Raw genomic sequence first — 22,089 nt, forward strand, 5'->3', positions numbered from 1 at the left:
TTTACCCTCTAGATGTAGAAGTAGGAGAATTAAGTGATTTTTCAAAAAACCTGAAAACGTCAAAAAATCTAATACCCGGCCAAGCCAAAAATGGCTGATTTTTAGCCAAATTTTTTTTTCCACAATTCAAACATGCACTATACCCCCTCTTTGGGAACTCTTTTGGGATGCTTTCCAACAGGGTTTTAACCCTCTAGATGTAGAAGTAGGAGAATTAAGTGATTTTTCACAAAGCCTGAAAACGTCAAAAAATCTAATACCCGGCCAAGCCAAAAATGGCTGATTTTCAGCCAAAATATCTTTTTTTCCACAAATCAAGCAAGCACTATACCCCCTCTTTGGGAACTCTTTTGGGATGCTTTCCAACATAGTTTTAACCCTCTAGATGTAGAAGTAGGAGAATTAAGTGATTTTTCGCAAAACCTGAAAACGTCAAAAAATCTAATACCCGGCCAAGCCAAAAATGGCTGATTTTTAGCCAAAATTTTTATTTCCACAAATCAAACGTGCACTATACCCCCTCTTTGGGAACTCTTTTGGGATGCTTTCCAACATAGTTTTTACCCTCTAGATGTAGAAGTAGGAGAATTAAGTGATTTTTCGCAAAACCTGAAAACGTAAAAAAATCTAATACCCGGCCAAGCCAAAAATGGCTGAATTTCAGCCAAAATTTTTTTTTCCACAATTCAAACATGCACTATACCCCCTCTTTGGGAACTCTTTTGGGATGCTTTCCAACAGGGTTTTAACCCTCTAGATGTAGAAGTAGGAGAATTAAGTGATTTTTCACAAAGCCTGAAAACGTCAAAAAATCTAATACCCGGCCAAGCCAAAAATGGCTGATTTTCAGCCAAAATATCTTTTTTTCCACAAATCAAGCACGCACTATACCCCCTCTTTGGGAACTCTTTTGGGATGCTTTCCAACATAGTTTTAACCCTCTAGATGTAGAAGTAGGAGAATTAAGTGATTTTTCACAAAACCTGAAAACGTCAAAAAATCTAATACCCGGCCAAGCCAAAAATGGCTGATTTTCAGCCAAAATTTTTTTTCCACAATTCAAACATGCACTATACCCCCTCTTTGGGAACTCTTTTGGGATGCTTTCCAACAGGGTTTTAACCCTCTAGATGTAGAAGTAGGAGAATTAAGTTATTTTTCACAAAGCCTGAAAACGTCAAAAAATCTAATACCCGGCCAAGCCAAAAATGGCTGATTTTCAGCCAAATTTTTTTTCCACAAATCAAACGTGCACTATACCCCCTTTTTTGGGAACTCTTTTGGGATGCTTTTCAACATAGTTTTTACCCTCTAGATGTAGAAGTAGGAGAATTAAGTGATTTTTCGCAAAACCTAAAAACGTCAACAAATCTAATACCCGGCCAAGCCAAAATGGCTGATTTTCAGCCAAAATTTTTTTTCCACAAATCAAACGTGCACTATACCCCCTTTTTTGGGAACTCTTTTGGGATGCTTTTCAACATAGTTTTTACCCTCTAGATGTAGAAGTAGGAGAATTAAGTGATTTTTCGCAAAACCTGAAAACGTCAAAAAATCTAATACCCGGCCAAGCCAAAAATGGCTGATTTTCAGCCCAAATTTTTTTTTTCAGAAATCATACACGCACTATACCCCCTCTTTGGGAACTCTTTTGGGATGCTTTCCAACATAGTTTTAACCCTCTAGATGTAGAAGTAGGAGAATAAAGTGGTTTTTCGCAAAACCTGAAAACGTCAAAAAATGTAATACCCGGCCAAGCCAAAAATGGCTGATTTTCAGCCCAAATTTTTTTTTCCACAAATCAAACACGCACTATACCCCCTCTTTGGGAACTCTTTTGGGATGCTTTCCAACATAGTTTTAACCCTCTAGATGTAGAAGTAGGAGAATTAAGTGATTTTTCAAAAAACCTGAAAACGTCAAAAAATCTAATACCCGGCCAAGCCAAAAATGGCTGATTTTCGGCCAAATTTTTTTTTCCACAAATCAAACACGCACTATACCCCCTCTTTGGGAACTCTTTTGGGATGCTTTCCAACATAGTTTTAACCCTCTAGATGTAGAAGTAGGAGAATTAAGTGATTTTTCAAAAAACCTGAAAACGTCAAAAAATCTAATACCCGGCCAAGCCAAAAATGGCTGATTTTTAGCCAAATTTTTTTTTCCACAATTCAAACATGCACTATACCCCCTCTTTGGGAACTCTTTTGGGATGCTTTCCAACAGGGTTTTAACCCTCTAGATGTAGAAGTAGGAGAATTAAGTGATTTTTCACAAAGCCTGAAAACGTCAAAAAATCTAATACCCGGCCAAGCCAAAAATGGCTGATTTTCAGCCAAAATATCTTTTTTTCCACAAATCAAGCAAGCACTATACCCCCTCTTTGGGAACTCTTTTGGGATGCTTTCCAACATAGTTTTAACCCTCTAGATGTAGAAGTAGGAGAATTAAGTGATTTTTCGCAAAACCTGAAAACGTCAAAAAATCTAATACCCGGCCAAGCCAAAAATGGCTGATTTTTAGCCAAAATTTTTATTTCCACAAATCAAACGTGCACTATACCCCCTCTTTGGGAACTCTTTTGGGATGCTTTCCAACATAGTTTTTACCCTCTAGATGTAGAAGTAGGAGAATTAAGTGATTTTTCGCAAAACCTGAAAACGTAAAAAAATCTAATACCCGGCCAAGCCAAAAATGGTTGAATTTCAGCCAAAATTTTTTTTTCCACAATTCAAACATGCACTATACCCCCTCTTTGGGAACTCTTTTGGGATGCTTTCCAACAGGGTTTTAACCCTCTAGATGTAGAAGTAGGAGAATTAAGTGATTTTTCACAAAGCCTGAAAACGTCAAAAAATCTAATACCCGGCCAAGCCAAAAATGGCTGATTTTCAGCCAAAATATCTTTTTTTCCACAAATCAAGCACGCACTATACCCCCTCTTTGGGAACTCTTTTGGGATGCTTTCCAACATAGTTTTAACCCTCTAGATGTAGAAGTAGGAGAATTAAGTGATTTTTTGCAAAACCTGAAAACGTCAAAAAATCTAATACCCGGCCAAGCCAAAAATGGCTGATTTTTAGCCAAATTTTTTTTTCCACAATTCAAACATGCACTATACCCCCTCTTTGGGAACTCTTTTGGGATGCTTTCCAACAGGGTTTTAACCCTCTAGATGTAGAAGTAGGAGAATTAAGTGATTTTTCACAAAGCCTGAAAACGTCAAAAAATCTAATACCCGGCCAAGCCAAAAATGGCTGATTTTCAGCCAAAATATCTTTTTTTCCACAAATCAAGCACGCACTATACCCCCTCTTTGGGAACTCTTTTGGGATGCTTTCCAACATAGTTTTAACCCTCTAGATGTAGAAGTAGGAGAATTAAGTGATTTTTCACAAAACCTGAAAACGTCAAAAAATCTAATACCCGGCCAAGCCAAAAATGGCTGATTTTCAGCCAAAATTTTTTTTCCACAATTCAAACATGCACTATACCCCCTCTTTGGGAACTCTTTTGGGATGCTTTCCAACAGGGTTTTAACCCTCTAGATGTAGAAGTAGGAGAATTAAGTTATTTTTCACAAAGCCTGAAAACGTCAAAAAATCTAATACCCGGCCAAGCCAAAAATGGCTGATTTTCAGCCAAATTTTTTTTCCACAAATCAAACGTGCACTATACCCCCTTTTTTGGGAACTCTTTTGGGATGCTTTTCAACATAGTTTTTACCCTCTAGATGTAGAAGTAGGAGAATTAAGTGATTTTTCGCAAAACCTAAAAACGTCAACAAATCTAATACCCGGCCAAGCCAAAATGGCTGATTTTCAGCCAAAATTTTTTTTCCACAAATCAAACGTGCACTATACCCCCTTTTTTGGGAACTCTTTTGGGATGCTTTTCAACATAGTTTTTACCCTCTAGATGTAGAAGTAGGAGAATTAAGTGATTTTTCGCAAAACCTGAAAACGTCAAAAAATCTAATACCCGGCCAAGCCAAAAATGGCTGATTTTCAGCCCAAATTTTTTTTTTCAGAAATCATACACGCACTATACCCCCTCTTTGGGAACTCTTTTGGGATGCTTTCCAACATAGTTTTAACCCTCTAGATGTAGAAGTAGGAGAATAAAGTGGTTTTTCGCAAAACCTGAAAACGTCAAAAAATGTAATACCCGGCCAAGCCAAAAATGGCTGATTTTCAGCCCAAATTTTTTTTTCCACAAATCAAACACGCACTATACCCCTTCTTTGGGAACTGTTTTGGGATGCTTTCCAACATAGTTTTAACCCTCTAGATGTAGAAGAAGGAGAATTAAGTGATTTTTTGCAAAACCTGAAAACGTCAAAAAATCTAATACCCGGCCAAGCCAAAAACGGCTGATTTTCAGCCAAAAATTTTTTTTTCCACAAATCAAACACGCACTATACCCCCTCTTTGGGAACTCTTTTGGGATGCTTTCCAACATAGTTTTAACCCTCTAGATGTAGAAGTAGGAGAATTAAGTGATTTTTCAAAAAACCTGAAAACGTCAAAAAATCTAATACCCGGCCAAGCCAAAAATGGCTGATTTTCGGCCAAATTTTTTTTTCCACAAATCAAACACGCACTATACCCCCTCTTTGGGAACTCTTTTGGGATGCTTTCCAACATAGTTTTAACCCTCTAGATGTAGAAGTAGGAGAATTAAGTGATTTTTCAAAAAACCTGAAAACGTCAAAAAATCTAATACCCGGCCAAGCCAAAAATGGCTGATTTTTAGCCAAATTTTTTTTTCCACAATTCAAACATGCACTATACCCCCTCTTTGGGAACTCTTTTGGGATGCTTTCCAACAGGGTTTTAACCCTCTAGATGTAGAAGTAGGAGAATTAAGTGATTTTTCACAAAGCCTGAAAACGTCAAAAAATCTAATACCCGGCCAAGCCAAAAATGGCTGATTTTCAGCCAAAATATCTTTTTTTCCACAAATCAAGCAAGCACTATACCCCCTCTTTGGGAACTCTTTTGGGATGCTTTCCAACATAGTTTTAACCCTCTAGATGTAGAAGTAGGAGAATTAAGTGATTTTTCACAAAACCTGAAAACGTCAAAAAATCTAATACCCGGCCAAGCCAAAAATGGCTGATTTTTAGCCAAATTTTTTTTTCCACAATTCAAACATGCACTATACCCCCTCTTTGGGAACTCTTTTGGGATGCTTTCCAACAGGGTTTTAACCCTCTAGATGTAGAAGTAGGAGAATTAAGTGATTTTTCACAAAGCCTGAAAACGTCAAAAAATCTAATACCCGGCCAAGCCAAAAATGGCTGATTTTCAGCCAAAATATCTTTTTTTCCACAAATCAAGCACGCACTATACCCCCTCTTTGGGAACTCTTTTGGGATGCTTTCCAACATAGTTTTAACCCTCTAGATGTAGAAGTAGGAGAATTAAGTGATTTTTCACAAAACCTGAAAACGTCAAAAAATCTAATACCCGGCCAAGCCAAAAATGGCTGATTTTCAGCCAAAAAAATTTTTCCACAATTCAAACATGCACTATACCCCCTCTTTGGGAACTCTTTTGGGATGCTTTCCAACAGGGTTTTAACCCTCTAGATGTAGAAGTAGGAGAATTAAGTTATTTTTCACAAAGCCTGAAAACGTCAAAAAATCTAATACCCGGCCAAGCCAAAAATGGCTGATTTTCAGCCAAAATTTTTTTCCACAAATCAAACGTGCACTATACCCCCTCTTTGGGAACTCTTTTGGGATGCTTTCCAACATAGTTTTAACCCTCTAGATGTAGAAGTAGGAGAATTAAGTGATTTTTCGCAAAACCTGAAAACGTCAAAAAATCTAATACCCGGCCAAGGCAAAAATGGCTGATTTTCAGCCAAAATTTTTTTTCCACAAATCAAACACGCACTATACCCCCTCTTTGGGAACTCTTTTGGGATGCTTTCCAACATAGTTTTAACCCTCTAGATGTAGAAGTAGGAGAATTAAGTGATTTTTCGCAAAGCCTAAAAACGTCAAAAAATCTAATACCCGGCCAAGCCAAAAATGGCTGATTTTCAGCCAAAATTTTTTTTTCCACAAATTAAACACGCACTATACCCCCTCTTTGGGAACTCTTTTGGGATGCTTTCCAACATAGTTTTAACCCTCTAGATGTAGAAGTAGGAGAATTAAGTGATTTTTCGCAAAACCTGAAAACGTCAAAAAATCTAATACCCGGCCAAGCCAAAAATGGCTGATTTTTAGCCAAAATTTTTTTTTCCACAAATAAACGTGCACTATACCCCCTCTTTGGGAACTCTTTTGGGATGCTTTCCAACATAGTTTTTACCCTCTAGATGTAGAAGTAGGAGAATTAAGTGATTTTTCGCAAAACCTGAAAACGTAAAAAAATCTAATACCCGGCCAAGCCAAAAATGGCTGAATTTCAGCCAAAATTTTTTTTTCCACAATTCAAACATGCACTATACCCCCTCTTTGGGAACTCTTTTGGGATGCTTTCCAACAGGGTTTTAACCCTCTAGATGTAGAAGTAGGAGAATTAAGTGATTTTTCAAAAATCCTGAAAACGTCAAAAAATCTAATACCCGGCCAAGCCAAAAATGGCTGATTTTCGGCCAAATTTTTTTTTCCACAAATCAAACACGCACTATACCCCCTCTTTGGGAACTCTTTTGGGATGCTTTCCAACATAGTTTTAACCCTCTAGATGTAGAAGTAGGAGAATTAAGTGATTTTTCAAAAAACCTGAAAACGTCAAAAAATCTAATACCCGGCCAAGCCAAAAATGGCTGATTTTTAGCCAAATTTTTTTTTCCACAATTCAAACATGCACTATACCCCCTCTTTGGGAACTCTTTTGGGATGCTTTCCAACAGGGTTTTAACCCTCTAGATGTAGAAGTAGGAGAATTAAGTGATTTTTCACAAAGCCTGAAAACGTCAAAAAATCTAATACCCGGCCAAGCCAAAAATGGCTGATTTTCAGCCAAAATATCTTTTTTTCCACAAATCAAGCACGCACTATACCCCCTCTTTGGGAACTCTTTTGGGATGCTTTCCAACATAGTTTTAACCCTCTAGATGTAGAAGTAGGAGAATTAAGTGATTTTTCACAAAACCTGAAAACGTCAAAAAATCTAATACCCGGCCAAGCCAAAAATGGCTGATTTTTAGCCAAATTTTTTTTTCCACAATTCAAACATGCACTATACCCCCTCTTTGGGAACTCTTTTGGGATGCTTTCCAACAGGGTTTTAACCCTCTAGATGTAGAAGTAGGAGAATTAAGTGATTTTTCACAAAGCCTGAAAACGTCAAAAAATCTAATACCCGGCCAAGCCAAAAATGGCTGATTTTCAGCCAAAATATCTTTTTTTCCACAAATCAAGCACGCACTATACCCCCTCTTTGGGAACTCTTTTGGGATGCTTTCCAACATAGTTTTAACCCTCTAGATGTAGAAGTAGGAGAATTAAGTGATTTTTCACAAAACCTGAAAACGTCAAAAAATCTAATACCCGGCCAAGCCAAAAATGGCTGATTTTCAGCCAAAATTTTTTTTTCCACAATTCAAACATGCACTATACCCCCTCTTTGGGAACTCTTTTGGGATGCTTTCCAACAGGGTTTTAACCCTCTAGATGTAGAAGTAGGAGAATTAAGTTATTTTTCACAAAGCCTGAAAACGTCAAAAAATCTAATACCCGGCCAAGCCAAAAATGGCTGATTTTCAGCCAAATTTTTTTTCCACAAATCAAACGTGCACTATACCCCCTCTTTGGGAACTCTTTTGGGATGCTTTCCAACATAGTTTTAACCCTCTAGATGTAGAAGTAGGAGAATTAAGTGATTTTTCGCAAAACCTGAAAACGTCAAAAAATCTAATACCCGGCCAAGGCAAAAATGGCTGATTTTCAGCCAAAATTTTTTTTCCACAAATCAAACACGCACTATACCCCCTCTTTGGGAACTCTTTTGGGATGCTTTCCAACATAGTTTTAACCCTCTAGATGTAGAAGTAGGAGAATTAAGTGATTTTTCGCAAAACCTGAAAACGTAAAAAAATCTAATACCCGGCCAAGCCAAAAATGGCTGAATTTCAGCCAAAATTTTTTTTTCCACAATTCAAACATGCACTATACCCCCTCTTTGGGAACTCTTTTGGGATGCTTTCCAACAGGGTTTTAACCCTCTAGATGTAGAAGTAGGAGAATTAAGTGATTTTTCAAAAATCCTGAGAACGTCAAAAAATCTAATACCCGGCCAAGCCAAAAATGGCTGATTTTCGGCCAAATTTTTTTTTCCACAAATCAAACACGCACTATACCCCCTCTTTGGGAACTCTTTTGGGATGCTTTCCAACATAGTTTTAACCCTCTAGATGTAGAAGTAGGAGAATTAAGTGATTTTTCAAAAAACCTGAAAACGTCAAAAAATCTAATACCCGGCCAAGCCAAAAATGGCTGATTTTTAGCCAAATTTTTTTTTCCACAATTCAAACATGCACTATACCCCCTCTTTGGGAACTCTTTTGGGATGCTTTCCAACAGGGTTTTAACCCTCTAGATGTAGAAGTAGGAGAATTAAGTGATTTTTCACAAAGCCTGAAAACGTCAAAAAATCTAATACCCGGCCAAGCCAAAAATGGCTGATTTTCAGCCAAAATATCTTTTTTTCCACAAATCAAGCACGCACTATACCCCCTCTTTGGGAACTCTTTTGGGATGCTTTCCAACATAGTTTTAACCCTCTAGATGTAGAAGTAGGAGAATTAAGTGATTTTTCACAAAACCTGAAAACGTCAAAAAATCTAATACCCGGCCAAGCCAAAAATGGCTGATTTTTAGCCAAATTTTTTTTTCCACAATTCAAACATGCACTATACCCCCTCTTTGGGAACTCTTTTGGGATGCTTTCCAACAGGGTTTTAACCCTCTAGATGTAGAAGTAGGAGAATTAAGTGATTTTTCACAAAGCCTGAAAACGTCAAAAAATCTAATACCCGGCCAAGCCAAAAATGGCTGATTTTCAGCCAAAATATCTTTTTTTCCACAAATCAAGCACGCACTATACCCCCTCTTTGGGAACTCTTTTGGGATGCTTTCCAACATAGTTTTAACCCTCTAGATGTAGAAGTAGGAGAATTAAGTGATTTTTCACAAAACCTGAAAACGTCAAAAAATCTAATACCCGGCCAAGCCAAAAATGGCTGATTTTCAGCCAAAATTTTTTTTCCACAATTCAAACATGCACTATACCCCCTCTTTGGGAACTCTTTTGGGATGCTTTCCAACAGGGTTTTAACCCTCTAGATGTAGAAGTAGGAGAATTAAGTTATTTTTCACAAAGCCTGAAAACGTCAAAAAATCTAATACCCGGCCAAGCCAAAAATGGCTGATTTTCAGCCCAAATTTTTTTTTTCAGAAATCATACACGCACTATACCCCCTCTTTGGGAACTCTTTTGGGATGCTTTCCAACATAGTTTTAACCCTCTAGATGTAGAAGTAGGAGAATAAAGTGGTTTTTCGCAAAACCTGAAAACGTCAAAAAATGTAATACCCGGCCAAGCCAAAAATGGCTGATTTTCAGCCCAAATTTTTTTTTCCACAAATCAAACACGCACTATACCCCTTCTTTGGGAACTGTTTTGGGATGCTTTCCAACATAGTTTTAACCCTCTAGATGTAGAAGAAGGAGAATTAAGTGATTTTTTGCAAAACCTGAAAACGTCAAAAAATCTAATACCCGGCCAAGCCAAAAACGGCTGATTTTCAGCCAAAAATTTTTTTTTCCACAAATCAAACACGCACTATACCCCCTCTTTGGGAACTCTTTTGGGATGCTTTCCAACATAGTTTTAACCCTCTAGATGTAGAAGTAGGAGAATTAAGTGATTTTTCAAAAAACCTGAAAACGTCAAAAAATCTAATACCCGGCCAAGCCAAAAATGGCTGATTTTCAGCCAAAATATCTTTTTTTCCACAAATCAAGCAAGCACTATACCCCCTCTTTGGGAACTCTTTTGGGATGCTTTCCAACATAGTTTTAACCCTCTAGATGTAGAAGTAGGAGAATTAAGTGATTTTTCACAAAACCTGAAAACGTCAAAAAATCTAATACCCGGCCAAGCCAAAAATGGCTGATTTTTAGCCAAATTTTTTTTTCCACAATTCAAACATGCACTATACCCCCTCTTTGGGAACTCTTTTGGGATGCTTTCCAACAGGGTTTTAACCCTCTAGATGTAGAAGTAGGAGAATTAAGTGATTTTTCACAAAGCCTGAAAACGTCAAAAAATCTAATACCCGGCCAAGCCAAAAATGGCTGATTTTCAGCCAAAATATCTTTTTTTCCACAAATCAAGCACGCACTATACCCCCTCTTTGGGAACTCTTTTGGGATGCTTTCCAACATAGTTTTAACCCTCTAGATGTAGAAGTAGGAGAATTAAGTGATTTTTCACAAAACCTGAAAACGTCAAAAAATCTAATACCCGGCCAAGCCAAAAATGGCTGATTTTCAGCCCAATTTTTTATTTCCACAAATCAAACGTGCACTATACCCCCTCTTTGGGAACTCTTTTGGGATGCTTTCCAACATAGTTTTAACCCTCTAGATGTAGAAGTAGGAGAATTAAGTGATTTTTCGCAAAACTTGAAAACGTCAAAAAATCTAATACCCGGCCAAGTCATCAATGGCTGATTTTGAGCCAAAATTTTTTTTTCCACAAATCAAACACGCACTATACCCCCTCTTTGGGAACTCTTTTGGGATGCTTTCCAACATAGTTTTAACCCTCTAGATGTAGAAGTAGGAGAATTAAGTGATTTTTCGCAAAACCTGAAAACGTCAAAAAATCTAATACCCGGCCAAGCCAAAAATGGCTGATTTTCAGCCCAAATTTTTTTTTCCACAAATCAAACGTGCACTATACCCCCTCTTTGGGAACTCTTTTGGGATGCTTTCCAACATAGTTTTAACCCTCTAGATGTAAAAGTAGGAGAATTAAGTGATTTTTCGCAAAACTTGAAAACGTCAAAAAATCTAATACCCGGCCAAGTCAAAAATGGCTGATTTTGAGCCAAAATTTTTTTTTCTACAAATCAAACACGCACTATACCCCCTCTTTGGGAACTCTTTTGGGATGCTTTCCAACATAGTTTTAACCCTCTAGATGTAGAAGTAGGAGAATTAAGTGATTTTTCGCAAAACCTGAAAACGTCAAAAAATCTAATACCCGGCCAAGCCAAAAATGGCTGATTTTCAGGCAAAATTTTTTTTTTACACAAATCAAACACGCACTATACCCCCTCTTTGGGAACTCTTTTGGGATGCTTTCCAACATAGTTTTAACCCTCTAGATGTAGAAGTAGGAGAATTAAGTGATTTTTCGCAAAACCTAAAAACGTCAAAAAATCTAATACCCGGCCAAGCCAAAAATGGCTGATTTTCAGCCAAAAATTTTTTTTCCACAAATCAAACACGCACTATACTCCCTCTTTGGGAACTCTTTTGGGATGCTTTCCAACATAGTTTTAACCCTCTAGATGTAGAAGTAGGAGAATTAAGTGATTTTTTGCAAAACCTGAAAACGTCAAAAAATCTAATACCCGGCCAAGCCAAAAATGGCTGATTTTCAGCCAAATTTTTTTTTTCCACAAATCAAACACGCACTATACTCCCTCTTTGGGAACTCTTTTGGGATGCTTTCCAACATAGTTTTAACCCTCTAGATGTAGAAGTAGGAGAATTAAGTGATTTTTTGCAAAACCTGAAAACGTCAAAAAATCTAATACCCGGCCAAGCCAAAAATGGCTGATTTTCAGCCCAAATTTTTTTTTCCACAAATCAAACGTGCACTATACCCCCTCTTTGGGAACTCTTTTGGGATGCTTTCCAACATAGTTTTAACCCTCTAGATGTAGAAGTAGGAGAATTAAGTGATTTTTCGCAAAACTTGAAAACGTCAAAAAATCTAATACCCGGCCAAGCCAAAAATGGCTGATTTTGAGCCAAAAATTTTTTTTCCACAAATCAAACACGCACTATACCCCCTCTTTGGGAACTCTTTTGGGATGCTTTCCAACATAGTTTTAACCCTCTAGATGTAGAAGTAGGAGAATTAAGTGATTTTTCGCAAAACCTGAAAACGTCAAAAAATCTAATACCCGGCCAAGCCAAAAATGGCTGATTTTCAGCCAAAATTTTTTTTTTACACAAATCAAACACGCACTATACCCCCTCTTTGGGAACTCTTTTGGTATGCTTTCCAACATAGTTTTAACCCTCTAGATGTAGAAGTAGGAGAATTAAGTGATTTTTCGCAAAACCTAAAAACGTCAAAAAATCTAATACCCGGCCAAGCCAAAAATGGCTGATTTTCAGCCAAAATTTTTTTTTCCACAAATCAAACACGCACTATACTCCCTCTTTGGGAACTCTTTTGGGATGCTTTCCAACATAGTTTTAACCCTCTAGATGTAGAAGTAGGAGAATTAAGTGATTTTTTGCAAAACCTGAAAACGTCAAAAAATCTAATACCCGGCCAAGCCAAAAATGGCTGATTTTCAGCCAAAATTTTTTTTTCCACAAATCAAACACGCACTATACCCCCTCTTTGGGAACTCTTTTGGGATGCTTTCCAACATAGTTTTAACCCTCTAGATGTAGAAGTAGGAGAATTAAGTGATTTTTTGCAAAACCTGAAAACGTCAAAAAATCTAATACCCGGCCAAGCCAAAAATGGCTGATTTTCAGCCCAAATTTTTTTTTCCACAAATCAAACGTGCACTATACCCCCTCTTTGGGAACTCTTTTGGGATGCTTTCCAACATAGTTTTAACCCTCTAGATGTAGAAGTAGGAGAATTAAGTGATTTTTCGCAAAACCTGAAAACGTCAAAAAATCTAATACCCGGCCAAGCCAAAAATGGCTGATTTTCAGCCAAAATTTTTTTTTTACACAAATCAAACACGCACTATACCCCCTCTTTGGGAACTCTTTTGGGATGCTTTCCAACATAGTTTTAACCCTCTAGATGTAGAAGTAGGAGAATTAAGTGATTTTTCGCAAAACCTAAAAACGTCAAAAAATCTAATACCCGGCCAAGCCAAAAATGGCTGATTTTCAGCCAAAATTTTTTTTTCCACAAATCAAACACGCACTATACTCCCTCTTTGGGAACTCTTTTGGGATGCTTTCCAACATAGTTTTAACCCTCTAGATGTAGAAGTAGGAGAATTAAGTGATTTTTTGCAAAACCTGAAAACGTCAAAAAATCTAATACCCGGCCAAGCCAAAAATGGCTGATTTTCAGCCAAAATTTTTTTTTCCACAAATCAAACACGCACTATACCCCCTCTTTGGGAACTCTTTTGGGATGCTTTCCAACATAGTTTTAACCCTCTAGATGTAGAAGTAGGAGAATTAAGTGATTTTTTGCAAAACCTGAAAACGTCAAAAAATCTAATACCCGGCCAAGCCAAAAATGGCTGATTTTCAGCCAAAATTTTTTTTTTCCACAAATCAAACACGCACTATACCCCCTCTTTGGGAACTCTTTTGGGATGCTTTCCAACATAGTTTTAACCCCCTTGATGTAGAAGTAGGAGAATTAAGTGACTTCGCAAAACCTGAAAACATCAAAAAATCTAATACCCGGCCAAGCCAAAAATGGCTGATTTTCAGCCATAATTTTTTTTTCCACAAATCAAACGTGCACTATACCCCCTCTTTGGGAACTCTTTTGGGATGCTTTCCAACATAGTTTTAACCCTCTAGATGTAGAAGTAGGAGAATTAAGTGATTTTTCGCAAAACCTGAAAACGTCAAAAAATCTAATACCCGGCCAAGCCAAAAATGGCTGATTTTCAGCCAAAATTTTTTTTTTACACAAATCAAACACGCACTATACCCCCTCTTTGGGAACTCTTTTGGGATGCTTTCCAACATAGTTTTAACCCTCTAGATGTAGAAGTAGGAGAATTAAGTGATTTTTTGCAAAACCTGAAAACGTCAAAAAATCTAATACCCGGCCAAGCCAAAAATGGCTGATTTCCAGCCAAATTTTTTTTTCCACAATTCAAACATGCACTATACCCCCTCTTTGGGAACTCTTTTGGGATGCTTTCCAACATAGTTTTAACCCTCTAGATGTAGAAGTAGGAGAATTAAGTGATTTTTCGCAAAACCTGAAAACGTCAAAAAATCTAATACCCGGCCAAGCCAAAAATGGCTGATTTTCAGCCAAACTTTTTATTTCCACAAATCAAACACGCACTATACCCCCTCTTTGGGAACTCTTTTGGGATGCTTTCCAACATAGTTTTAACCCTCTAGATGTAGAAGTAGGAGAATTAAGTGATTTTTCGCAAAACCTGAAAACGTCAAAAAATCTAATACCCGGCCAAGCCAAATATGGCTTATTTTTAGCCAAACTTTTTATTTCCACAAATCAAACATGCACTATACCCCCTCTTTGGGAACTCTTTTGGGATGCTTTCCAACATAGTTTTAACCCTCTAGATGTAGAAGTAGGAGAATTAAGTGATTTTTCGCAAAACCTGAAAACGTCAAAAAATCTATTACCCGGCCAAGCCAAAAATGGCTGATTTTCAGCCAAATTTTTTTTTTCCACAAATCAAACACGCACTATACCCCCTCTTTGGGAACTCTTTTGAAATGCTTTCCAACATAGTTTTAACCCTCTAGATGTAGAAGTAGGAGAATTAAGTGATTTTTTGCAAAACCTGAAAACGTCAAAAAATCTAATACCCGGCCAAGCCAAAAATGGCTGATTTTGAGCCAAAAATTTTTTTTCCACAAATCAAACACGCACTATACCCCCTCTTTGGGAACTCTTTTGGGATGCTTTCCAACATAGTTTTAACCCTCTAGATGTAGAAGTAGGAGAATTAAGTGATTTTTCGCAAAACCTGAAAACCTCAAAAAATCTAATACCCGGCCAAGCCAAAAATGGCTGATTTTCAGCCAAACTTTTTATTTCCACAAATCAAACACGCACTATACCCCCTCTTTGGGAACTCTTTTGGGATGCTTTCCAACATAGTTTTAACCCTCTAGATGTAGAAGTAGGAGAATTAAGTGATTTTTCGCAAAACCTAAAAAGGTCAAAAAATCTAATACCCGGCTAAGCCAAAAATGGCTGATTTTCAGCCAAAATTTTTTTTTTCCACAAATCAAACACGCACTATACCCCCTCTTTGGGAACTCTTTTGGGATGCTTTCCAACATAGTTTTAACCCCCTTGATGTAGAAGTAGGAGAATTAAGTGACTTCGCAATACCTGAAAACATCAAAAAATCTAATACCCGGCCAAGCCAAAAATGGCTGATTTTCAGCCATAATTTTTTTTTCCACAAATCAAACGTGCACTATACCCCCTCTTTGGGAACTCTTTTGGGATGCTTTCCAACATAGTTTTAACCCTCTAGATGTAGAAGAAGGAGAATTAAGTGATTTTTCACAAAAACTGAACACGTCAAAAAATCTAATACCCGGCCAAGCCAAAAATGGCTGATTTTCAGCCAAAATTTTTTTTTCCACAAATCAAACACGCACTATACCCCCTCTTTGGGAACTCTTTTGGGATGTTTTCCAACATAGTTTTAACCCTCTAGATGTAGAAGTAGGAGAATTAAGTGATTTTTTGCAAAACCTGAAAACGTCAAAAAATCTAATACCCGGCCAAGCCAAAAATGGCTGATTTTCAGCCCAAATTTTTTTTTCCACAAATCAAACGTGCACTATACCCCCTCTTTGGGAACTCTTTTGGGATGCTTTCCAACATAGTTTTAACCCTCTAGATGTAGAAGTAGGAGAATTAAGTGATTTTTCGCAAAACTTGAAAACGTCAAAAAATCTAATACCCGGCCAAGCCAAAAATGGCTGATTTTCAGCCCAAATTTTTTTTTCCACAAATCAAACGTGCACTATACCCCCTCTTTGGGAACTCTTTTGGGATGCTTTCCAACATAGTTTTAACCCTCTAGATGTAGAAGTAGGAGAATTAAGTGATTTTTCGCAAAACCTGAAAACGTCAAAAAATCTAATACCCGGCCAAGCCAAAAATGTCTGATTTTCAGCCCAAAATTTTTTTTCCACAATTCAAACATGCACTATACCCCCTCTTTGGGAACTCTTTTGGGATGCTTTCCAACATAGTTTTAACCCTCTAGATGTAGAAGTAGGAGAATTAAGTGATTTTTCGCAAAACCTAAAAAGGTCAAAAAATCTAATACCCGGCTAAGCCAAAAATGGCTGATTTTCAGCCAAAATTTTTTTTTTCCACAAATCAAACACGCACTATACCCCCTCTTTGGGAACTCTTTTGGGATGCTTTCCAACATAGTTTTAACCCCCTTGATGTAGAAGTAGGAGAATTAAGTGACTTCGCAATACCTGAAAACATCAAAAAATCTAATACCCGGCCAAGCCAAAAATGGCTGATTTTCAGCCATAATTTTTTTTTCCACAAATCAAACGTGCACTATACCCCCTCTTTGGGAACTCTTTTGGGATGCTTTCCAACATAGTTTTAACCCTCTAGATGTAGAAGTAGGAGAATTAAGTGATTTTTCACAAAAACTGAACACGTCAAAAAATCTAATACCCGGCCAAGCAAAAAATGGCTGATTTTCAGCCAAAATTTTTTTTTTACACAAATCAAACACGCACTATACCCCCTCTTTGGGAACTCTTTTGGGATGCTTTCCAACATAGTTTTAACCCTCTAGATGTAGAAGTAGGAGAATTAAGTGATTTTTTGCAAAACCTGAAAACGTCAAAAAATCTAATACCCGGCCAAGCCAAAAATGGCTGTTTTTCAGCCAAAATTTTTTTTTCCAAAAATCAAACGTGCACTATACCCCCTCTTTGGGAACTCTTTTCGGATGCTTTCCAACATAGTTTTAACCCTCTAGATGTAGAAGAAGGAGAATGAAGTGATTTTTCACAAAACATGAAAACGTCATAAAATCTAATACCCGGCCAAGCCAAAAATGGCTGATTTCCAGCCAATTTTTTTTTTCCACAATTCAAACATGCACTATACCCCCTCTTTGGGAACTCTTTTGGGATGCTTTCCAACATAGTTTTAACCCTCTAGATGTAGAAGTAGGAGAATTAAGTGACTTCGCAAAACCTGAAAACATCAAAAAATCTAATACCCGGCCAAGCCAAAAATGGCTGATTTTCAGCCAAATTTTTTTTTTCCACAAATCAAACGTGCACTATACCCCCTCTTTGGGAACTCTTTTGGGATGCTTTCCAACATAGTTTTAACCCTCTAGATGTAGAAGTAGGAGAATTAAGTGATTTTTCGCAAAACCTGAAAACGTCAAAAAATCTAATACCCGGCCAAGCCAAAAATGGCTGATTTTCAGCCAAACTTTTTATTTCCACAAATCAAACGTGCACTATACCCCCTCTTTGGGAACTCTTTTCGGATGCTTTCCAACATAGTTTTAACCCTCTAGATGTAGAAGAAGGAGAATGAAGTGATTTTTCACAAAACATGAAAACGTCATAAAATCTAATACCCGGCCAAGCCAAAAATGGCTGTTTTTCAGCCAAAATTTTTTTTTCCACAAATCAAACATCCACTATACCCCCTCTTTGGGAACTCTTTTGGGATGCTTTCCAACATAGTTTTAACCCTCTAGATGTAGAAGTAGGAGAATTAAGTGATTTTTCGCAAAACCTGAAAACGTAAAAAAATTTAATACCCGACCAAGCCAAAAATGGCTGATTTACAGCCAATTTTTTTTTTCCACAATTCAAACATGCACTATACCCCCTCTTTGGGAACTCTTTTGGGATGCTTTCCAACATAGTTTTAACCCTCCAGATGTAGAAGTAGGAGAATTAAGTGATTTTTTCGCAAAACCTAAAAAAGTCAAAAAATCTAATACCCGTCCAAGCCAAAAATGGCTGATTTTAAGCCAAAATTTTTTTTTCCAGAAATCAAACACGCACTATACCCCCTCTTTGGGAACTCTTTTGGGATGCTTTCCAACATAGTTTTAACCCCCTTGATGTAGAAGTAGGAGACTTAAGTGACTTCGCAAAACCTGAAAACGTCAAAAAATCTAATACCCGGCCAAGCCAAAAATGGCTGATTTTCAGCCATAATTTTTTTTTCCACAAATCAAACGTGCACTATACCCCCTCTTTGGGAACTCTTTTGGGATGCTTTCCAACATAGTTTTAACCCTCTAGATGTAGAAGTAGGAGAATTAAGTGATTTTTCGCAAAACCTGAAAACGTCAAAAAATCTAATACCCGGCCAAGCCAAAAATGCCTGATTTTCAGCCAAAATTTTTTTTTCAACAAATCAAACGTGCACTATACCCCCTCTTTGGGAACTCTTTTGGGATGCTTTCCAACATAGTTTTAACCCTCTAGATGTAGAAGTAGGAGAATTAAGTGATTTTTCGCAAAACTTGAAAACGTCAAAAAATCTAATACCCGGCTAAGCCAAAAATGGCTGATTTTCAGCCAAAATTTTTTTTTTACACAAATCAAACACGCACTATACCCCCTCTTTGGGAACTCTTTTGGGATGCTTTTCAACATAGTTTTAACCCTCTAGATGTAGAAGTAGGAGAATTAAGTGATTTTTCGCAAAACCTAAAAACGTCAAAAAATCTAATACCCGGCCAAGCCAAAAATGGCTGATTTTCAGCCAAATTTTTTTCTCCACAAATCAAACACGCACTATACCCCCTCTTTGGGAACTCTTTTGGGATGCTTTCCAACATAGTTTTAACCCTCTAGATGTAGAAGTAGGAGAATTAAGTGATTTTTTGCAAAACCTGAAAACGTCAAAAAATCTAATACCTGGCCAAGCCAAAAATGGCTGATTTTCAGCCAAAAATTTTTTTTCCACTAATCAAACGTGCACTATACCCCCTCTTTGGGAACTCTTTTGGGATGCTTTCCAACATAGTTTTAACCCTCTAGATGTAGAAGTAGGAGAATTAAGTGATTTTTCGCAAAACCTGAAAACGTCAAAAACTCTAATACCCGGCCAAGCCAAAAATGGCTTATTTTCAGCCAAAAAAGTTTTTTTCCAGAAATCAAACACGCACTATACCCCCTCTTTGGGAACTCTTTTGGGATGCTTTCCAACATAGTTGTAACCCTCTAGATGTAGAAGTAGGAGATTTAAGTGATTTTTCGCAAAACCTAAAAACGTCAAAAAATCTAATACCCGGCCAAGCCAAAAATGGCTGATTTTCAGCCCAAAATTTTTTTTTTACAAATCAAACACGCACTATACCCCCTCTTTGGGAACTCTTTTGGGATGCTGTCCAACATAGTTTTAACCCTCTAGATGTAGAAGTAGGAGAATTAAGTGACTTTTCGCAAAACCTGAAAACGTCAACAAATCTAATACCCGGCCAAGCCAAAAATGGCTTATTTTCAGCCAAAATTTTATTTTTCCACAAATCAAACACGCACTATACCCCCTCTTTGGGAACTCTTTTGGGATGCTTTCCAACATAGTTTTAACCCTCTAGATGTAGAAGTAGGAGAATTAAGTGATTTTTCACAAAACCTGAAAACGTCAAAAAATCTAATACCCGGCCAAGCCAAAAATGGCTGATTTTCAGCCAAAATTTTTTTTTCCACAAATCAAACATCCACTATACCCCCTCTTTGGGAACTCTTTTGGGATGCTTTCCAACATAGTTTTAACCCTCTAGATGTAGAAGTAGGAGAATTAAGTGATTTTTCGCAAAACCTGAAAACGTAAAAAAATTTAATACCCGGCCAAGCCAAAAATGGCTGATTTACAGCCAATTTTTTTTTTCCACAATTCAAACATGCACTATACCCCCTCTTTGGGAACTCTTTTGGGATGCTTTCCAACATAGTTTTAACCCTCCAGATGTAGAAGTAGGAGAATTAAGTGATTTTTTCGCAAAACCTAAAAAAGTCAAAAAATCTAATACCCGTCCAAGCCAAAAATGGCTGATTTTCAGCCAAAATTTTTTTTTTCAGAAATCAAACACGCACTATACCCCCTCTTTGGGAACTCTTTTGGGATGCTTTCCAACATAGTTTTAACCCCCTTGATGTAGAAGTAGGAGACTTAAGTGACTTCGCAAAACCTGAAAACGTCAAAAAATCTAATACCCGGCCAAGCCAAAAATGGCTGATTTTCAGCCATAATTTTTTTTTCCACAAATCAAACGTGCACTATACCCCCTCTTTGGGAACTCTTTTGGGATGCTTTCCAACATAGTTTTAACCCTCTAGATGTAGAAGTAGGAGAATTAAGTGATTTTTCGCAAAACCTGAAAACGTCAAAAAATCTAATACCCGGCCAAGCCAAAAATGCCTGATTTTCAGCCAAAATTTTTTTTTCAACAAATCAAACGTGCACTATACCCCCTCTTTGGGAACTCTTTTGGGATGCTTTCCAACATAGTTTTAACCCTCTAGATGTAGAAGTAGGAGAATTAAGTGATTTTTCGCAAAACTTGAAAACGTCAAAAAATCTAATACCCGGCTAAGCCAAAAATGGCTGATTTTCAGCCAAAATTTTTTTTTTACACAAATCAAACACGCACTATACCCCCTCTTTGGGAACTCTTTTGGGATGCTTTTCAACATAGTTTTAACCCTCTAGATGTAGAAGTAGGAGAATTAAGTGATTTTTCGCAAAACCTAAAAACGTCAAAAAATCTAATACCCGGCCAAGCCAAAAATGGCTGATTTTCAGCCAAATTTTTTTCTCCACAAATCAAACACGCACTATACCCCCTCTTTGGGAACTCTTTTGGGATGCTTTCCAACATAGTTTTAACCCTCTAGATGTAGAAGTAGGAGAATTAAGTGATTTTTTGCAAAACCTGAAAACGTCAAAAAATCTAATACCTGGCCAAGCCAAAAATGGCTGATTTTCAGCTAAAAATTTTTTTTCCACTAATCAAACGTGCACTATACCCCCTCTTTGGGAACTCTTTTGGGATGCTTTCCAACATAGTTTTAACCCTCTAGATGTAGAAGTAGGAGAATTAAGTGATTTTTCGCAAAACTTGAAAACGTCAAAAAATCTAATACCCGGCCAAGCCAAAAATGGCTGATTTTCAGCCAAAAATTTTTTTTCCACAAATCAAACGTGCACTATAGCCCCTCTTTGGGAACTCTTTTGGGATGCTTTCCAACATAGTTTTAACCCTCTAGATGTAGAAGTAGGAGAATTAAGTGATTTTTCGCAAAACCTGAAAACGTCAAAAACTCTAATACCCGGCCAAGCCAAAAATGGCTTATTTTCAGCCAAAAAATTTTTTTTCCAGAAATCAAACACGCACTATACCCCCTCTTTGGGAACTCTTTTGGGATGCTTTCCAACATAGTTGTAACCCTCTAGATGTAGAAGTAGGAGATTTAAGTGATTTTTCGCAAAATCTAAAAACGTCAAAAAATCTAATACCCGGCCAAGCCAAAAATGGCTGATTTTCAGCCCAAAATTTTTTTTTTACAAATCAAACACGCACTATACCCCCTCTTTGGGAACTCTTTTGGGATGCTGTCCAACATAGTTTTAACCCTCTAGATGTAGAAGTAGGAGAATTAAGTGACTTTTCGCAAAACCTGAAAACGTCAACAAATATAATACCCGGCCAAGCCAAAAATGGCTTATTTTCAGCCCAATTTTTTTTTCCCAGAAATCAAACACGCACTATACCCCCTCTTTGGGAACTCTTTTGGGATGCTTTCCAACATAGTTTTAACCCTCTAGATGTAGAAGTAGGAGAATTAAGTGATTTTTCGCAAAACCTAAAAAGGTCAAAAAATCTAATACCCGGCTAAGCCAAAAATGGCTGATTTTCAGCCAAAATTTTTTTTTTCCACAAATCAAACACGCACTATACCCCCTCTTTGGGAACTCTTTTGGGATGCTTTCCAACATAGTTTTAACCCCCTTGATGTAGAAGTAGGAGAATTAAGTGACTTCGCAATACCTGAAAACATCAAAAAATCTAATACCCGGCCAAGCCAAAAATGGCTGATTTTCAGCCATAATTTTTTTTTCCACAAATCAAACGTGCACTATACCC

The sequence above is a fragment of the Ranitomeya variabilis genome, chromosome 2, assembly GCF_051348905.1.
Source record: "Ranitomeya variabilis isolate aRanVar5 chromosome 2, aRanVar5.hap1, whole genome shotgun sequence".
NCBI classification, from domain to species: domain Eukaryota; kingdom Metazoa; phylum Chordata; class Amphibia; order Anura; family Dendrobatidae; genus Ranitomeya; species Ranitomeya variabilis.